Source organism: Musa acuminata, chromosome BXJ3-7 (assembly GCF_036884655.1).
Source record: "Musa acuminata AAA Group cultivar baxijiao chromosome BXJ3-7, Cavendish_Baxijiao_AAA, whole genome shotgun sequence".
NCBI lineage: Eukaryota > Viridiplantae > Streptophyta > Magnoliopsida > Zingiberales > Musaceae > Musa > Musa acuminata.
In genome coordinates this window covers 27,513,292-27,529,505 of record NC_088355.1, presented here as the reverse complement: position 1 = coordinate 27,529,505, position 16,214 = coordinate 27,513,292, and positions in this window count along the sequence as shown.

The window sequence follows — 16,214 nt, the reverse complement described above, 5'->3', positions numbered from 1 at the left end:
TAAAAAAGGAGCATGATAGTCTTAATTGTGATTTCGATAAGTTAAAAACTGAATATCATGATAGTTTAGGCTCTTGTATAAAATGTCATGATTTAGAAACTATCCAAAAGCAAAACTTGCTACTCATGAACACCTTGAAGAAATTTGAGGTTGGTAGCAAGTCTTTGAACATGATCCTTACAAACAAGGGTCACGTTCCCAAAAGAAGTGGAATCGGATTTGTGAGAACTTCTCACCAAAATCCAACCACCTTCATAAAAGGCCCCATCCTACATGTTCGACACCAAAACAAATGCAACTTATGTCGCAAGCATGGATACAAAACGCATTATTGTCCATTCAAGAAAATTAGTTCGAACAAATTAATTTGGGTTCCTAAAGGAACCATGATAAACTCTATGCAACATGACAAACAATATAGATCAACTTTTGAGGCACCCAAAAGTAAATGGGTATCTAAAAATTATCCCTTCTTGTAGAGACATACTCCATCACAAGCTAGGAGCAAGAGATGGTACCTTGATAGTGGATGCTCAAGGCATATGACTAGAGATCCATCTCAATTCTCTAAGCTCACTAGCATAGACGAAGTCTATGTCACATTCGGAGATAACAATAAAGGTAAAATCATTGGCAAAAGAACCATAGGTAACAAATCCAACTTCTTTATTGAAGATGTTTTGTTAGTTGATGGTTTAAAACATAATCTCTTGAGCATTAGTCAATTATGTGATAAAGGATATATTGTCAAATTTAAATCTAATGCATGCATCCTTAAAAAACCACACAACAACACATCTATGATAGCATTAAAACAAAATAACGTATACACCATTTACATCAATGATCTGTGTAATGAAATGTGTTTTTCGATTTTAAATGAGGATGCTTGGCTATGGCAAAGAAGATTAGGTCACGCTAGCATGAAACTAATCACTTAAATATCATCTAAAGAACTTGTATGAGGAATTCCTCACATCAAGTTCATCAAAGATAATGTGTGTGATGCCTGTCAATTAGTCAAATAAATTAAGAGTAGTTTCAAATCTAAGAATCAAATAAGCACATCAAGGCCCTTACAATTGATCCATATGGACTTGTCCGGACCAATCTCTATATCAAGCCTAAGAGGAAGCAAATACACCCTCGTCATTGTAGATGACTATAGTAGATACACATGGACTTATTTTTTTAAAACACAAAAATGAATGCTTTAGATATTTCACCAAGTTTTGCAAACTTGTTCAAAATGAAAAAAGTTTTATGATTTCATCAATTCGAAGTGATCACGGTGGTGAATTTCAAAACTGTGATTTCCAAGAATTCTGTGAATCTAATGGATTCAACCACAACTTCTCTACTCCAAGAAATCCTCAACAAAATGGAGTAGTAGAAAGAAAGAATAGAAATTTACAAGAAATGGCAAGAACCATGTTGAATGAACAAAACCTACCCAAATATTTTTGGGCCGAAGCTATAAACACTGCATGCTATATTTTAAATAGAGTTTTAATAAGACCCTTACTCACCAAAACTCCCTATGAGTTGTGGAACAATAAAAAACACAATGTTTCATATTTTAAAGTTTTTGGGTGTAAGTGTTTTATCTTGAATGAGAAAGATGCCTTAGGAAAATTTGATGCTAAATCTGATAAAGGAATTTTTCTTGGTTATTCTTCGATTTCTAAAGCTTTTTGTATCTTCAATAAAAGGACTTTAATAATAGAAGAATATATTCATGTTGTTTACAATGAGATTTCCGAAATCAAGAAAAATGACTTTGATGATGATGTTAATTTCGATTCTTTGAATTTAAATGAAACCCCTTCTCCAACTAGCAACTTGGATGCATCCACTTCCAAAACATCCTTACATAAGGATTGGAAGTATGTAGATGATCATCCTAAGGAGCTAATCCTAGGAGACACATCTAACTGGGTTCAAACACATTCATCTCTTCAAAATTCTTGTGCCAACGCCACTTTTCTCTTCCAAATTGAACCTAAATGTATTGACGAAGCCATGAAAGATGATTCATGGATTATCACAATGCAAAATGAGTTAAATCAATTTGAGAGAAATGAGGTGTGGAAGCTTGTTCCTAGGCCAAATGACCATTTAGTTATTGATAATAAATGGGTCTTTAGAAACAAGCAAGATGAATATGGTATCGTGATGAGAAACAAGGCTAGACTAGTGGCCAAAGGTTTCAACCAAGAAGAAGGTATCGATTACGAAAAACCCTTCGCTCTTGTGGCTAGATTAGAAGCCATAAGGATGCTCCTTGCCTATGCTAGTAATAATAATTTTAAGTTATTTCAAATGGATGTTAAAAGCGCTTTTCTAAATGGCTTTATTTCTGAAGAAGTTTATGTTGAACAACCTCCCGAATTTAAAAATAATAGCCTCCCTAATCATATATTTAAATTAACCAAAGCTCTCTATGGTTTAAAACAAGCCCCAAGGGCTTGGTATGACAGACTAAGTACTTTTCTTATTGAAAATAATTTCACAAAAGGCAAGGTCGATACTACATTATTTATCAAAAATTTTGAAAATAACTTTCTCATTGTTCAGATTTATGTTGATGACATTATTTTCGGTTCTACGAATGAATCTCTTTGTGAATCTTTTGCTAAAACCATGAGTCTCGAATTTGAAATGAGTTTGATGGGAGAATTAACCTTTTTCTTAGGCTTACAAATTAAGCAACTAAGCAATGACATCTTTATTAGTCAAACTAAATATGCCTTAGATCTGCTAAATAGATTCAATATGAATAGCTCAAAAGCTATTAACACTCCTATGAGTACCTCCACTAAGTTGGAAGTTGATGAAAGTAGAGAAAGCTTCGATAAAAAAACTTATAGGGGTATGATAGGAAGTTTACTTTACCTCACTGCAACTAGACCAGATATCATGTTCAGTGTAGGACTTTGTGCTCGGTTTCAATCGAACCCTAAGATATCTCATCTCAAAGCGGTTAAAAGAATACTTAGATATCTTAAAGGAACCACAAATCTAGGATTATGGTATCCAAAATCCGAAAATTTTCAGTTAATTGCTCATGCTGATGCGGATTTTGCCAAGTGTAGACTAGATAGAAAAAGCACATCAGGAACATGTCAATTTTTGGGATATTCCCTTGTTTCCTGGTCATCTAAGAAACAAAACTCGATTGCTATATCAACAATTGAAGCTGAATATATTGTAACTAGTGCATGCTGTGCACAAGTTGTGTGGATGAAAAACACCTTAGAAGATTATAAATTCTATCTTAAAAATATTCCCATTAAATTTGATAACACGAGTGCAATATGTTTAACAAAAAATCTCATTCAACACTCAAGAATAAAATATATTGATATTAGACATCACTTTATACGAGATCATGTTACTAATCATGATGTAATTATAGAGTTCATAGATACTAAGCATCATCTAGCTTATATTTTTACAAAACCTCTAAGTGAAGAACAATTTGATTTCATAAGAAGAGAATTAGGAATGTTGATGTGTCCGAATGCATAAACTTGTTAAAATTATTATTCGGACTTTATTGATTGAATGATCAAATCACTTAATCGCCGTTACATACCAAAAATAACATGTTGGAAATTAATACAAAAAATTTCATAAACGATGAGCATGTCTTCATAGTCTTACATGAAAGTGTTAAATTAAATTTTCGATTCCAATCGGATTTCATGAATACATTATTCTCTTTCGGATTTTGATTCACATCATTAATTCTTGACAAACAAAATCATCTAGCAAATGCATAGCTTTTAGACTTATCATGTGAAAAATATTGCCTTTGAGAAATAAATTTGATGATTCATTCTTATAAAAGGAAGATATTTTTTGCAAGGACTTTACTCACATAAATATTCTGATCCTTGTAAAGCATGCTATCGATTTGAACTACACAAATGGCTTTCTTCCTTCATGCAAAAAAGATAATAACAAATAAAAATGAAGAAGTTTTCACTCGCCCAATTGAGCCCTTGAAAGAACCAAATTGGGCCGAATGGATCAACCCATTCGGACCCAGATCTCTCGCCCAAAGGTGTTACCATATGGGTCGGCGGTGGCACCGTCCAGGGCTCAGTCTCCGAGTTCTGGCTGACTCTGACAGCGGTGCAACCGCTTGAGCTCGGTCTCCGAGCTCTGGCATGGCGGTGCAATCGCCCCAGTTAGGTGGTGGCACCGCCTAAGCTCGGTCTCCGAGCTCTGCCAGGCGGTGCAACCGCCCCTGATAAGTGGTGGCACCGCCTAGAGGCTCAATCTTCGAGCTCTGTCAGGTGGTGCAATCGCTAGACCCCAAAATTTCAAGATATGACAGTTTTGAGCTCCAATTTCAAACTGGTTTGGGGCCTATAAATACCCCACTCTTTCAATAATGAAAGAGCAACAAAAAACCACCAAAATCCTGATCTTACTCTGTGATTTTTAGAGCTCAAAAGTGTTGTATAAGCTAAAGATTCTTCTCCCTCTTTTCTTCCAAGTTCAGATCTTTCAAGAGGAGAGAAAAGTTTGTAATGGTTGTCTCCTAAGCCCGTCAAACGGAGTGAATCTGTAAAAGGGTGGTTGGCCTTCGCCTATTGAAGGAAGGCCTCTAGTTCAGATCTTTCAAGTTCAGATATTTTAAGAGAGGAGAGAAAAGTTTATAAGGGTTGTCTCCTAAGCCCGTCAAAAGGAATGAATCTGTAAAAGGATGGTTGGCCTTCGCCTATTGAAGGAAGGCCTCTAGTGGACGTCGGTGACCTTATCGGTGGAGGAAGCCAGAAGTGGATGTAGGTCAAGATTGACCGAACCACTCTAAAATCACGCTGCTCTCTGGTTTGCATTTACTTTGAGCTTATTATCTTTACTGCAAACCTCCTTTATAGCTTATTGCCTTCTGCACTTTTACGATTGCGTTTCCAAGCTTAGTATTTTTCGAATCAGTGTTTAGACGTAAATCGCTTTTCTCGTACGAACATCGTATTTCAGTTTGCGTTTACAATCTGATTTTCATCACAACTGCAAACCACTTTCATAGATTGGTTTTAACTGCTTCTTGCCTAATCACAAGTTAAAGTGATTTACGAATCGGCTTTTCTACCGAAATTGCTCTTGTCGTACGAACGCAGTTTTAAACGTCGAAAGTTTTCCACTGCACTAATTCACCCCCCTCCCCCCCCCCCTCGCTTAGTGCTCTTGATCCTAACACATTCCTTCGATAAAGTTACAATTGTTTCAAAGTGCTTTTCTTCGTGACTAAGGAATGAATTAAAGAAGTTGGTTGCCATTTGTAAAACACTTAATTTCAAAATTTCTTATGCATGAAGGGTTGTTTCATGCACTAGTACTTATTTTGGTATTTAGGGGTTAGAAAGGAGTTTAAAAACTGATGACATTGGCAAAAGCTCTCTTAGAGTTATCTCTTAAACTTTGTATCTCTTGGATGCTTTTTGGAGTGGTGAGTCTTTTATTTTTCAATTCTATATCCTTATTTAATTTCTTTGGGGTGGTGAACTTTTTGTATCCCTTTATGATTTTAAACTTGGTGGTGAGTTATTTTTCGATCTTATTGAAGTATTATCGTAAGTTAGTTTCTTTTCTATTTGAAAAACTTATTCTAGCAAATACAATTATACTATCGATTTTTCTTTCAAAATCCATTCTGCATTTTACATAAACTAAGAATAAATGAACTAAGAACTAAGTATCAATCCTTGCTCGGTTAACATATGAACTAAGAATAAAAATTGGAAAAAACACTATTGTGATCTTATGAGAATTTCCCTCTAGCTCTAAGTATTGATTTCAGTTTCAGAGATAGGTGAGTGGCTTATAAAGGTTATCTCCTAAACCTATAAAAAGGAGAAAAATGCTGTAAGAAGGTAATTAATCTTCATCCATTGCAAGAAGATCGATAGTGAAAGTCGATGGCCTCGACGGAGAATGAATCGGGAGTGGACGTAGGTCACGATGATTGAACCACTATAAATTTAGTGTGTACTCTCTTTCTACTCTTCATTACTATTGTTCTTTATTTTAATTGCTTATTAAACTTACTTCAAGTGAAGTGAAGCATACTTTCGATATCATTTCCGATACAAGCTTTATCGAAATGATTTTTCTAAATCGTCAAAGTTTTTTTATAGCACTAGTAATGATAGATTTAATAATCATAAATTTGTTCATAAAATTAAATATAGTGAAATAAAAGATGCATTAAAGAATATAAAAAATCTAAGAGTATAGGACTTATTAAAGTCTGAAAAAGTTTACGGGATAAGAGAGTAACTTTATCAACTAACTTATTTAATAAAATTATTAGATTTAGAAAGATGTTTGATTAATAACAAAAGAGTTTTATAGTACTAATTTGTAAAATTAAGGATGATATGTAAAATTATTTAAATTATAGAGAAATTAAAATCATGAGTCATACCATGAAACTTTAGGAAAGGGTTATAGAAAGTAGAATAAAGTTTGAAATAAATATTTCTTAAAATTAATTTGATTTTATATTTAAAAGATCAATTATAAAAGTTATTTATTTATTAATATAATTAATAAAAAATATTGAGAGAAAAAAATTTGTATATAGTTTTTATTGACTTAGAAAATGCTTATGATAGGGTTTATAGAGATTTACTATAATCAGTTTGAGAAAAGAAATGTATATCCCCTAATTATATTGTGTTAGGATCAAGAGCATTAAGAGGGGCAGGGGGTGAATTAGTGCAGCGGAAAACTTTCTGCGATTAAAACGAAACTGCGTTCGAACGATAAAAACGATTTCTGTTTGAAAGCCGATTCTAAGATAACTTTAACTTAAGATCAAGCAAGGTAATGTTAAAGTCAATCTATGAATGCAGTTTGTAGTTATAATAAAAACCAGAATATAAGCGCAAACTGAAATAAGACGTTCGTACGAAGAAACTGATTTACGTCTAAATACTGATTCATAAATCACTTGATTAGGCGAGATGCTGTTTAAGCAAGGGTATAAAGGCAGTTTGCAGTTATGGTAAAAATCAAAACGTAAACGTAATCTGAAATATGATGATCGTACGAAAAAGCAGATTTACGTCTAAATGCTGATTCGGAAAGTGCAAAGCTTGAAACCCGATCGTATATGCACAGAAAGCAGTAAGCTTTAGAGGATGTCTGCAGTAAAGATAATATGCTCAAAGTAAATGCAAACCAAGATTTAGAGTGGTTCGGTCAATCTTGACCTACTCCACTTTTGGCTTCCTCCACCGATGAGGTCACCGACGTCAACTAGAGGCCTTCCTTCAATAGGCGAAGGCCAACCACCCTTTTACAGTTTCACTCCTTTTGACGAGCTTAGGAGACAACTCTTACAGAAATTTTCTCTCCTCTCTTTACAACTCAAAACTTTGAAGAATAGAGGGAGGAGAACTTTTGGCCTTTACAACAATTTTGAGCTCTAAGAATCACAGAAAGAGATCAAGATTTCGAGTGTAAGTTCTGTTCTTTCCGTGCTCAACCCAGTTCAAATTTGGAGCTCAAAACTGTCAATTCCCGGAATTCCGGGATCAGGCGGTTACACCTCCTGACTGGGGCGGTTGCATCGCCTGGCAGAGCTCGAAGACTGAGCCTCTGGGCGGTTGCACCTCTCTGCCAGAGCTCGAAGACCGAGCTCAGGTGGTTGCACCTCCTGACTGGGGCGGTTGCACCGCCTGCTAGAGCTCGAAGACCGAGCACAAGCGGTGCTACCTCCTGTCAGTGGAGGTTGCACAGCCCAATCTCGCTCGGAGACTGAGCCCAAGCGGTGCTACCTCCTGGCTGGGGCGGTTGCACCTCCCACAGCAATCAGGGTCCGAATGGGTAGATCCATTCGGCCCAATTTGGATTTTTCAGGGGCCCAATTGCCCCAAGATTAAGCTAATGGGATCACCTCCCATTTCCAACTTAATCATTGTGCTAACTACGATAAATCCTAAGACAATTTCTGCAGCTTGCTCCGGTGCGTCAATCGCTTCTTCCGGCGAGTTTCCGGCGAACTTCCGTCGATCATCCGATGAACCCTCGATGATGCTCCTGCGGACTTCCAGCAAACTCCTGGACTTGCGACGATCCATTTGGCGAGTTCCGACGAGCTTCTTTTGGCAAGCTTATGGACTTCTCGGATTTGTTCCCGCAGAACCTCCGACGATTGTCTGAACTTCCGTCGAACTCTCGAACTCCCAACGTGATCATTGTCTTGACTCCGGCGCAACTCCTGCTACATGTCTAACTTTCATCGTAGTTAATCCTGCACACTTATCTCAACACATAGATTAGACAACAAATGACAATTGACTTCATCATCAAAATCCGAGATTCAACTATCTCCCCCTTTTTTATGATGACAATCAATTGATAATAGAGTTAACCTTAACTCCCCCTGTCTATATGCCATACTTGAGATAAGTCATTCTTGAATTCAAGACCTAAGAATTCAAGCGACATATTGATAAGTTAAATCATTTGAACTTATCAATACTCCCATCATGATTCCCATCATGATGTATCTCTCTGAAGATGATGTCAAGACTTGACATTCATTTTCAGATTTTATATTACAAGTTTGAATGATGGTAATAGTAATAATTCATCATATTGTAAGATATCAACATGTAAAGCTGTGAAGTAAGATTTTGATATCATTACATGATGTACACATTTCAAATATTTTAGCATGTGTTGCATTTCTTCACATGGTAAGATATCAACTCAAGGCATAATGCAAATTATAACATCTGTTCATATATCTATTGGTGATGCAAGCATGTCATAATCATAGCATCAGTGTTTATAGCATCAATTCATATATTTCTCCCCCTTTGTCATCAACAAAAAGCATGGTAGTTGTGATACCAGGAAAACAATATAAGCAAGTTATCAAGCATATAAAGGAAGGCATGATACGTAGATTGCTTTGAATACTTCCTCCTTCTTTTTCTTGTTATAATCCTTTGTGCATGAAGGAGGAAAGTCATTTGTGATTCCAGCTATTTGTGAGTTTACTTTGAGTCAAGATATGTGTTTGAAACAGCTTTTTGCAAGTAAAAATACTATCATCCATATTTCAAGATGGAATTCATAAGCAGGAATCATTTCATCAAATCCATTTCAGAAAAAATATATTTTTCATAAGAGTGTATGAGAAAATTTGATTTTTAGCATTCCAATAGTTAAGCGAATCTGAAAATGAGATGAACTCTTTCATGCATTCGGACAAGACTATGCTATAGATTTTCAAATACAATCATGAAGACAAAACATTTCAATACATGTTATGTAATGGCAATCAAGTGATTTGATCATTCAATAAAGTCTGAAAAATAATTTTAACTAGTTTATCTATTCGGACACATCAACATTCCTAATTCTCTTCTTATGAAATCAAATTGTTCTTCACTTAGAGGTTTTGTAAAAATGTCTGCTAGTTGATGTTTAGTATCAATGAACTCTATGGTTACGTCATGATTAGTAACATGATCTCGTATAAAGTGATGTCTAATATCAATATGTTTTGTTCTTGAGTGTTGTATAGGATTCTTAGTTAAGCATATTGCACTTGTGTTATCACATTTAATGGAAATATTTTTAAGATCAACTTTGTAATCTTCTAAGGTGTTTTTCATCCATACAACTTGTGCATAGCATGCACTTGCTGCAATATATTCAGCTTCGGTTATTGATAGTGCAACCGAGTTTTGTTTCTTAGATGACCAGGAAACAAGGGCATGTCCTAAAAATTGACATGATCCTGATGTGTTTTTTCTATCTAGTCTACAGCCAGCAAAGTCTGCATCAGCATAAGCAATTAACTCAAAATTCTCTGATTTTGGGTACCATATTCCTAGATTTGTGGTACCATTAAGATATCTAAGTATTCTTTTAACTGCTTTGAGATGAGATATCTTAGGGTTTGATTGAAATCTAGCACAAAGTCCTACACTGAACATGATGTCTGGTCTGGTTGCAGTGAGGTAAAGTAAACTTCCTATCATACCCCTATAAGTTTTTTGATTGAAGCTTTCTCCACTTTCATCAATTTCTAACTTAGTAGAGGTGCTCATAGGAGTGTTAATAGCCTTTGAGTTGTTCATATTAAACTTTTTTAATAAAATCATAGCATATTTAGTTTGACTAATAAAGATGTCATTGCTTAGTTGTTTGATTTGTAAGCCTAAGAAGAATGTTAATTCTCCCATTAAGCTCATTTCGAATTCAAGACTCATAGTTTTAGCAAAAGATTCACAAAGAGATTCATTCGTAGAGCCAAAGATAATATCATCAACATAAATCTGAACAATGAGAAAATTATTTTCAAAATTCTTGATGAACAATGTAGTATCAACCTTGCTTTTTGTGAAATTATTTTCGATAAGAAAAGAACTAAGTCTCTCATACCAAGCCCTTGGGGCTTGTTTTAAACCATAGAGAGCTTTAGTTAATCTAAACACATGATTAGGGAGGCTATTATTTTCAAATCCAGGAGGTTGTTCAACATAAACTTCTTCGGAAATAAAGCCATTTAGAAAAGCGCTTTTAACATCCATTTGAAACAACTTAAAATTATTACTACTAGCGTAGGCAAGGAGCATCCTTATGGCTTCCAATCGAGCCACAGGAGTGAAGGTTTCTTCGTAATCGATACCTTCTTCTTGGTTGAAACCTTTGGTCACTAATCTAGCCTTGTTTCTAACCACGATACAATTTTCATCTTGCTTGTTTCTGAAGACCTATTTAGTACCAATAACTAAATGGTCATTTGGCCAAGGAATAAGCTTCCACACCTCATTTCTCTCAAATTGATTCAATTCATCTTGCATTGTGATAATCCATGAATCATCTTTCATGACTTCGTCAACACATTTGGGTTCAATTTGGGAGAGAAAGGCGACGTTCGCAAAAAAATTTTTAGAGAAGATCGTGTTTGAACCCCCTTTGACGTGTCTCCTAAGATTAGCTCCTTGGGATGAGCATCTACATACTTCCAATCCTTGGGTAAGGATATTTCGGGAGTGGACGCATCCAAGTTGCTAGTTGGAGAAGGGGTTTCATTTAAATTCAAGGAATCAAAATTAACATCATCATCAAAATCATTTTTCCTGATTTCGAAAATCTCATTAAATACAACATGAATGGATTCTTCGATAATTAAAGTTCTTTTATTGAAGATACGAAAGGCTTTAGAAACTGAAGAATAACCAAGAAAGATTCCTTCATCGGATTTAGCATTAAATTTTCCTAAGTTATCCTTTTCATTTAAGATAAAACACTTACACCCAAAAACTTTAAAATATGAAACATTGGGTTTTTTGTTGTTCCATAACTCATAGGGAGTTTTGGTTAGTAGGGGTCTTACTAGAACTCTATTCAAAATGTAGCATGCAGTATTTACGGCTTCGGCCCAAAAATATTTGGGTAGGTTGTGTTCATTCAACATGGTTCTTGCCATTTCTTGTAAATTTCGATTTTTTCTTTTTTCTACTCCATTTTGTTGAGGATTCCTAGGAGTAGAGAAATTATGGTTGTATCCATTGAGTTCACAAAATTCCTGGAAATCATGGTTTTGAAATTCACCACCATGATCACTTCTAATTGACGAAATCATAGAACCTTTCTAATTCTGAACAAGTTTACAAAACTTGGTAAAATATCTAAGGCATTCACTTTTCTGTTTTAAGAAGTAAGTCCATGTGTATCTGCTATAGTCATCCACAATAACGAAGGCGTATTTGCTACCTCCTAGGCTTGATGTGGAGATTGGTCTGAACAAGTCCATATGGATCAATTATAAGGGCCTAGAGGTACTTATTTGATTCTTAGATTTGAAACTACCCTTAATTTGTTTACCTAATTGGTAAGCATCACATACATTATCTTTGACGAACTTGATATGAGGAATTCCTCTTACAAGTTCTTTAGAAGATATTTGAGTGATTAGTTTCATGCTAGCATGACCTAATCTTCTATGCCATATCCAAGCATCCTCATTCAAAACAGAAAAACACATTTCATTACACAAATCATTGATGTCAATAGTGTATACGTTATTTTGTTTCAATACAATCATAGATATGTTTTTGTGTGGTTTTTCAATGATGCAAGCATTAGATTCAAATCTGACAATATATCCTTTATCACATAATTGACTAATGCTCAAGAGTTTATGTTTTAAACCATCAACTAACAAAACATCTTCAATAAAGAAGTCGGATTTGTTACCTATGGTTCCTTTGCCAATAATTTTACCCTTATTGTTGTCTCCGAATGTGACATAGCCTTCGTCTATGCTAGTGAGCTTAGAGAATTGAGATGGATCTCCGGTCATATGCCTTGAGCATCCACTATCAAGGTACCATCTCTTTCTCCTAGCTTGTGATGGTTTAGTTTTCTACAAGAAATGATGATTTTTAGGTACCCCTTTGCTTTTGGGTGCCTCACAAATAGATCTACATTATCTATCATGTTGCATAGAATTTATCATGGTTCCTTTAGGAACCCAGATCAATTTGTTTGGACTAATTTTCTTGAATGGACAATAATGCGTTTTGTGTCCAAATTTGCAACAAAAGTTGTATTTGTTTTGATGTCGAACATGTAAGATTGGGCCTTTTATGAAGGTGGTTGGATTTTGGTGAGGACTTCTCACAAATGCAATTCCACTTCTTTTGGGAACGTGACCCTTGTTTGCAAGGATCATGTTTAATTACTTGCTACCAACCTAGAATTTCTTCAAGGTGTCCTTAAGTAGCAAGTTTTCCTTTTGGAGAGTTTCTAGATCATGGCATTTTATGCATGAGCTTAAACTATCATGATGTTCAGCTTTTAACTTATCGAAATTACAAATAAGACTATCATGCTCCTTTTTTAGCAATTTGTATTTTCTACTAATTGTCTTACATTCATCAAATAATTCATGGAAAGCATTTAATAATTCATGATAAGGTAAATCTGCATCAATTAAATTTGTTACCTCATCTCCGATGGCCATTAAGGCGTAATGAGCAACTTGCTCGGTGTTGGACTCCTCTTCTTCGGATGCGCTCGAATCATCCCATGTTGCTTTGAGCACCTTCTTCTTTGATGTTCTCATCTTGGCTTTGGGACAATCACTCTTGTATTGTCCCGGCTTTTTGCACTCATAGCAAATAACTTGGTCCTTCTTGGGTTCAAGTTTATTTTTTACGTCATTCTTAAACTTGTTTCTTTTAAAGATTTTTTTAAATTTTCTTGTTAGAAGTGCCAAGTCATCATCACAGTCCTCATCACTTGAGTTTTCTCTCAAGTGGCCTTCTGAAGTTTTAAGTGTCATATCCTTCCTATTCTTTGGAAAGATGTCTTCTTGCTCTTCATGAGCTTTACAAGTCATCTCGTAGGTCATTAATGACCCGATTAGTTCTTCAAGAGGGAAGTTGCATAGATCTTTTGCCTCTTGAATAGCAGTGACTTTAGGATCCCAACTCTTAGGAAGGGATCTTAGAATCTTATTTATGAGCTCAAAATCCGAAAAACTTTTTCCAAGTCCTTTTAGACCATTGACGACATCCGTGAAACGGTTAAACATGTCGCCAATGGTTTCACTCGGTTTCATCCGGAAAAATTCGAAAGAATGTAACAGAAGATTGATTTTTAACTCTTTCACTCTACTTGTGCCTTCGTGAGTCACTTCGAGTGTGTGCCAAATATCAAATGCGGTTTCACAAGTTGAAACACGGTTAAACTCGTTTTTATCAAGTGCACAAAATAAGGCATTCATAGCCTTTGCATTAAGAGCGAAAGCCTTCTTCTCCAATTCATTCCAATCGATCATTGGAAGAGAAGACTTCGAAAATCTGTTTTCGACAAGATTCCAAAGTTCAAAATCCATAAAAATAAGAAAGATCCTAATTCGGGTCTTCCAATAGATGTAGTCCATCCCACTGAACATGGGTGGATGTGTAATAGAATGGCCCTCTTGGTTTCTGGCGTATGCCATCTCTCTTGGGTTTTAATCCGTTAGAGAGTTAACCCTGCTCTGATACCAATTGTTAGGATCAAGAGCACTAAGAGGGGGGGGGGGGTGAATTAGTGCAGCGGAAAACTTTCTGCGATTAAAACGAAACTGCGTTCGAATGATAAAAATGATTTCTATTTGAAAGTCGATTCTAAGATTACTTTAACTTAAGATCAAAAAAGATAATGTTAAAGTCAATCTATGAAGGCAGTTTGCAGTTATAATGAAAACCAGAATATAAGCGCAAACTGAAATACGACGTTCGTACGAAGAAACTGATTTACATCTAAATGCTTATTCGTAAATCACTTGATTAGGCGAGATGCTGTTTAAGCAAGGGTATAAAGGTAGTTTGCAATTATGGTAAAAATCAAAATGTAAACGTAATCTGAAATATAATGATCGTACGAAAAAGCATATTTACATCTAAACATTGATTCGGAAAGTGCAAAGCTTAAAACCTGATCGTATATGCGCAGAAAGCAGTAAGCTTCAGAGGAGGTTTGCAGTAAAGATAATATGCTCAAAGTAAATGCAAACCGAGATTTAGAGTGGTTCGGTCAATCTTGACCTACTCCACTTTTGGCTTCCTCCACCGACGAGGTCACCGACGTCAACTAGAGGCCTTCCTTTAATAGGCGAAGGCCAACCACCCTTTTACAGTTTCACTCCTTTTGACGAGCTTAGGAGACAACCCTTACAGAAATTTTCTCTCCTCTCTTTACAACTCAAAACTTCGAAGAACAGAGGGAGGAGAACTTTTGGCCTTTACAACAATTTTGAGCTCTAAGAATCACAGAAAGACATCAAGATTTCAAGTGTAAGTTCTGTTATATCAGTGTTGAATGGGTGGGGTATTTATAGGCCCCAACCCAGTTCAAATTTGGAGCTCAAAACTATCAATTCCCGGAATTCCGGGATCAGGCAGTTGCACCTCCTAACTGGGGCGGTTGCACCGCCTGGTAGAGCTCGAAGACTGAGCCTCTTGGCGGTGCCACCTCTGTCAGGGTCGGTTGCACCTCTCTGCCAGAGCTCGAAGACCGAGCTCAAGTGGTTGCACCTCCTGACTAGGGCGGTTGCACTGCCTACCAGAGCTCGAAGACCGAGCTCAAGCGGTGTTACCTCTTGTCAGGCGAGGTTGCACCGCCCAATCTCGCTCGGAGACTGAGCCCAGGTGGTGCTACCTCGTGGCTGGGGCGGTTGCACCTCCCACAGCAATCAGGGTCCGAATGGGTAGATCCATTCGGCCCAATTTGGGTTTTTCAGGGGCCCAATTGCCCCAAGATTAAGCTAATGGGATCACCTCCCATTTCCAACTTAATCATTGTGCTAACTACGATAAATCCTAAGACAATTTCTGCAGCTTGCTCCGGTGCGTCAATTGCTTCTTCCGGTGAGTTTTCGGTGAACTTCCGTCGATCATCCGATAAACCCTTGGTGATGCTCCTGCGGACTTCCGGTAAACTCCTGGACTTGCGACGGTCCACTTGGCGAGTTCCGATGAGCTTCCTTTGGCAAGCTTATAAACTTCTCAGATTTTTTCCCGCAGAACCTCCGACGACTATCCGAACTTCCGTCGAACTCTCGAACTCCCAACGTGATCATTGTCTTGACTCCGGCGCAACTCCTGCTGCATGTCTAACTTTCATCGTAGTTAATCCTGTACACTTATCTCAACACATAGATTAGACAACAAATGACAATTGACTTCATCATCAAAATCCGAGATTCAATATATTGATGTTATTAAAGATATATATAATAATATAGCTACTAGTGTTAGAGCTATTAACATAGGATTACTTTAAGAATCTATACTAAGTCCTTATCTTTTTATATTGATAAATGAATGAACTTACTAATCATTTATATGATAAACCTCTCTGATATATATTATTTATCATTTATATTATCTTAATTACTGAGAGCCTAAGTAGAATTAGTTATAAACTTGAACTATGAAGGTAATCCATAGAGACTAAAGGTTTTAGATTAAGTATGATTAATATTGAATATATAAGATGTAATTTTAATAGTTCTAGAAATATACAAGAGAATATAGTTAAGTTGGATACACTTAAGTCCCCTTAAGTAAAATTTATTGGTATCTTTGATCAATTATTCAATAAGATAAAAAGATTAATATAGATATAATTAATAGAATAAAAATAGAATGATTTAAATGATTAGGGGCATCAGG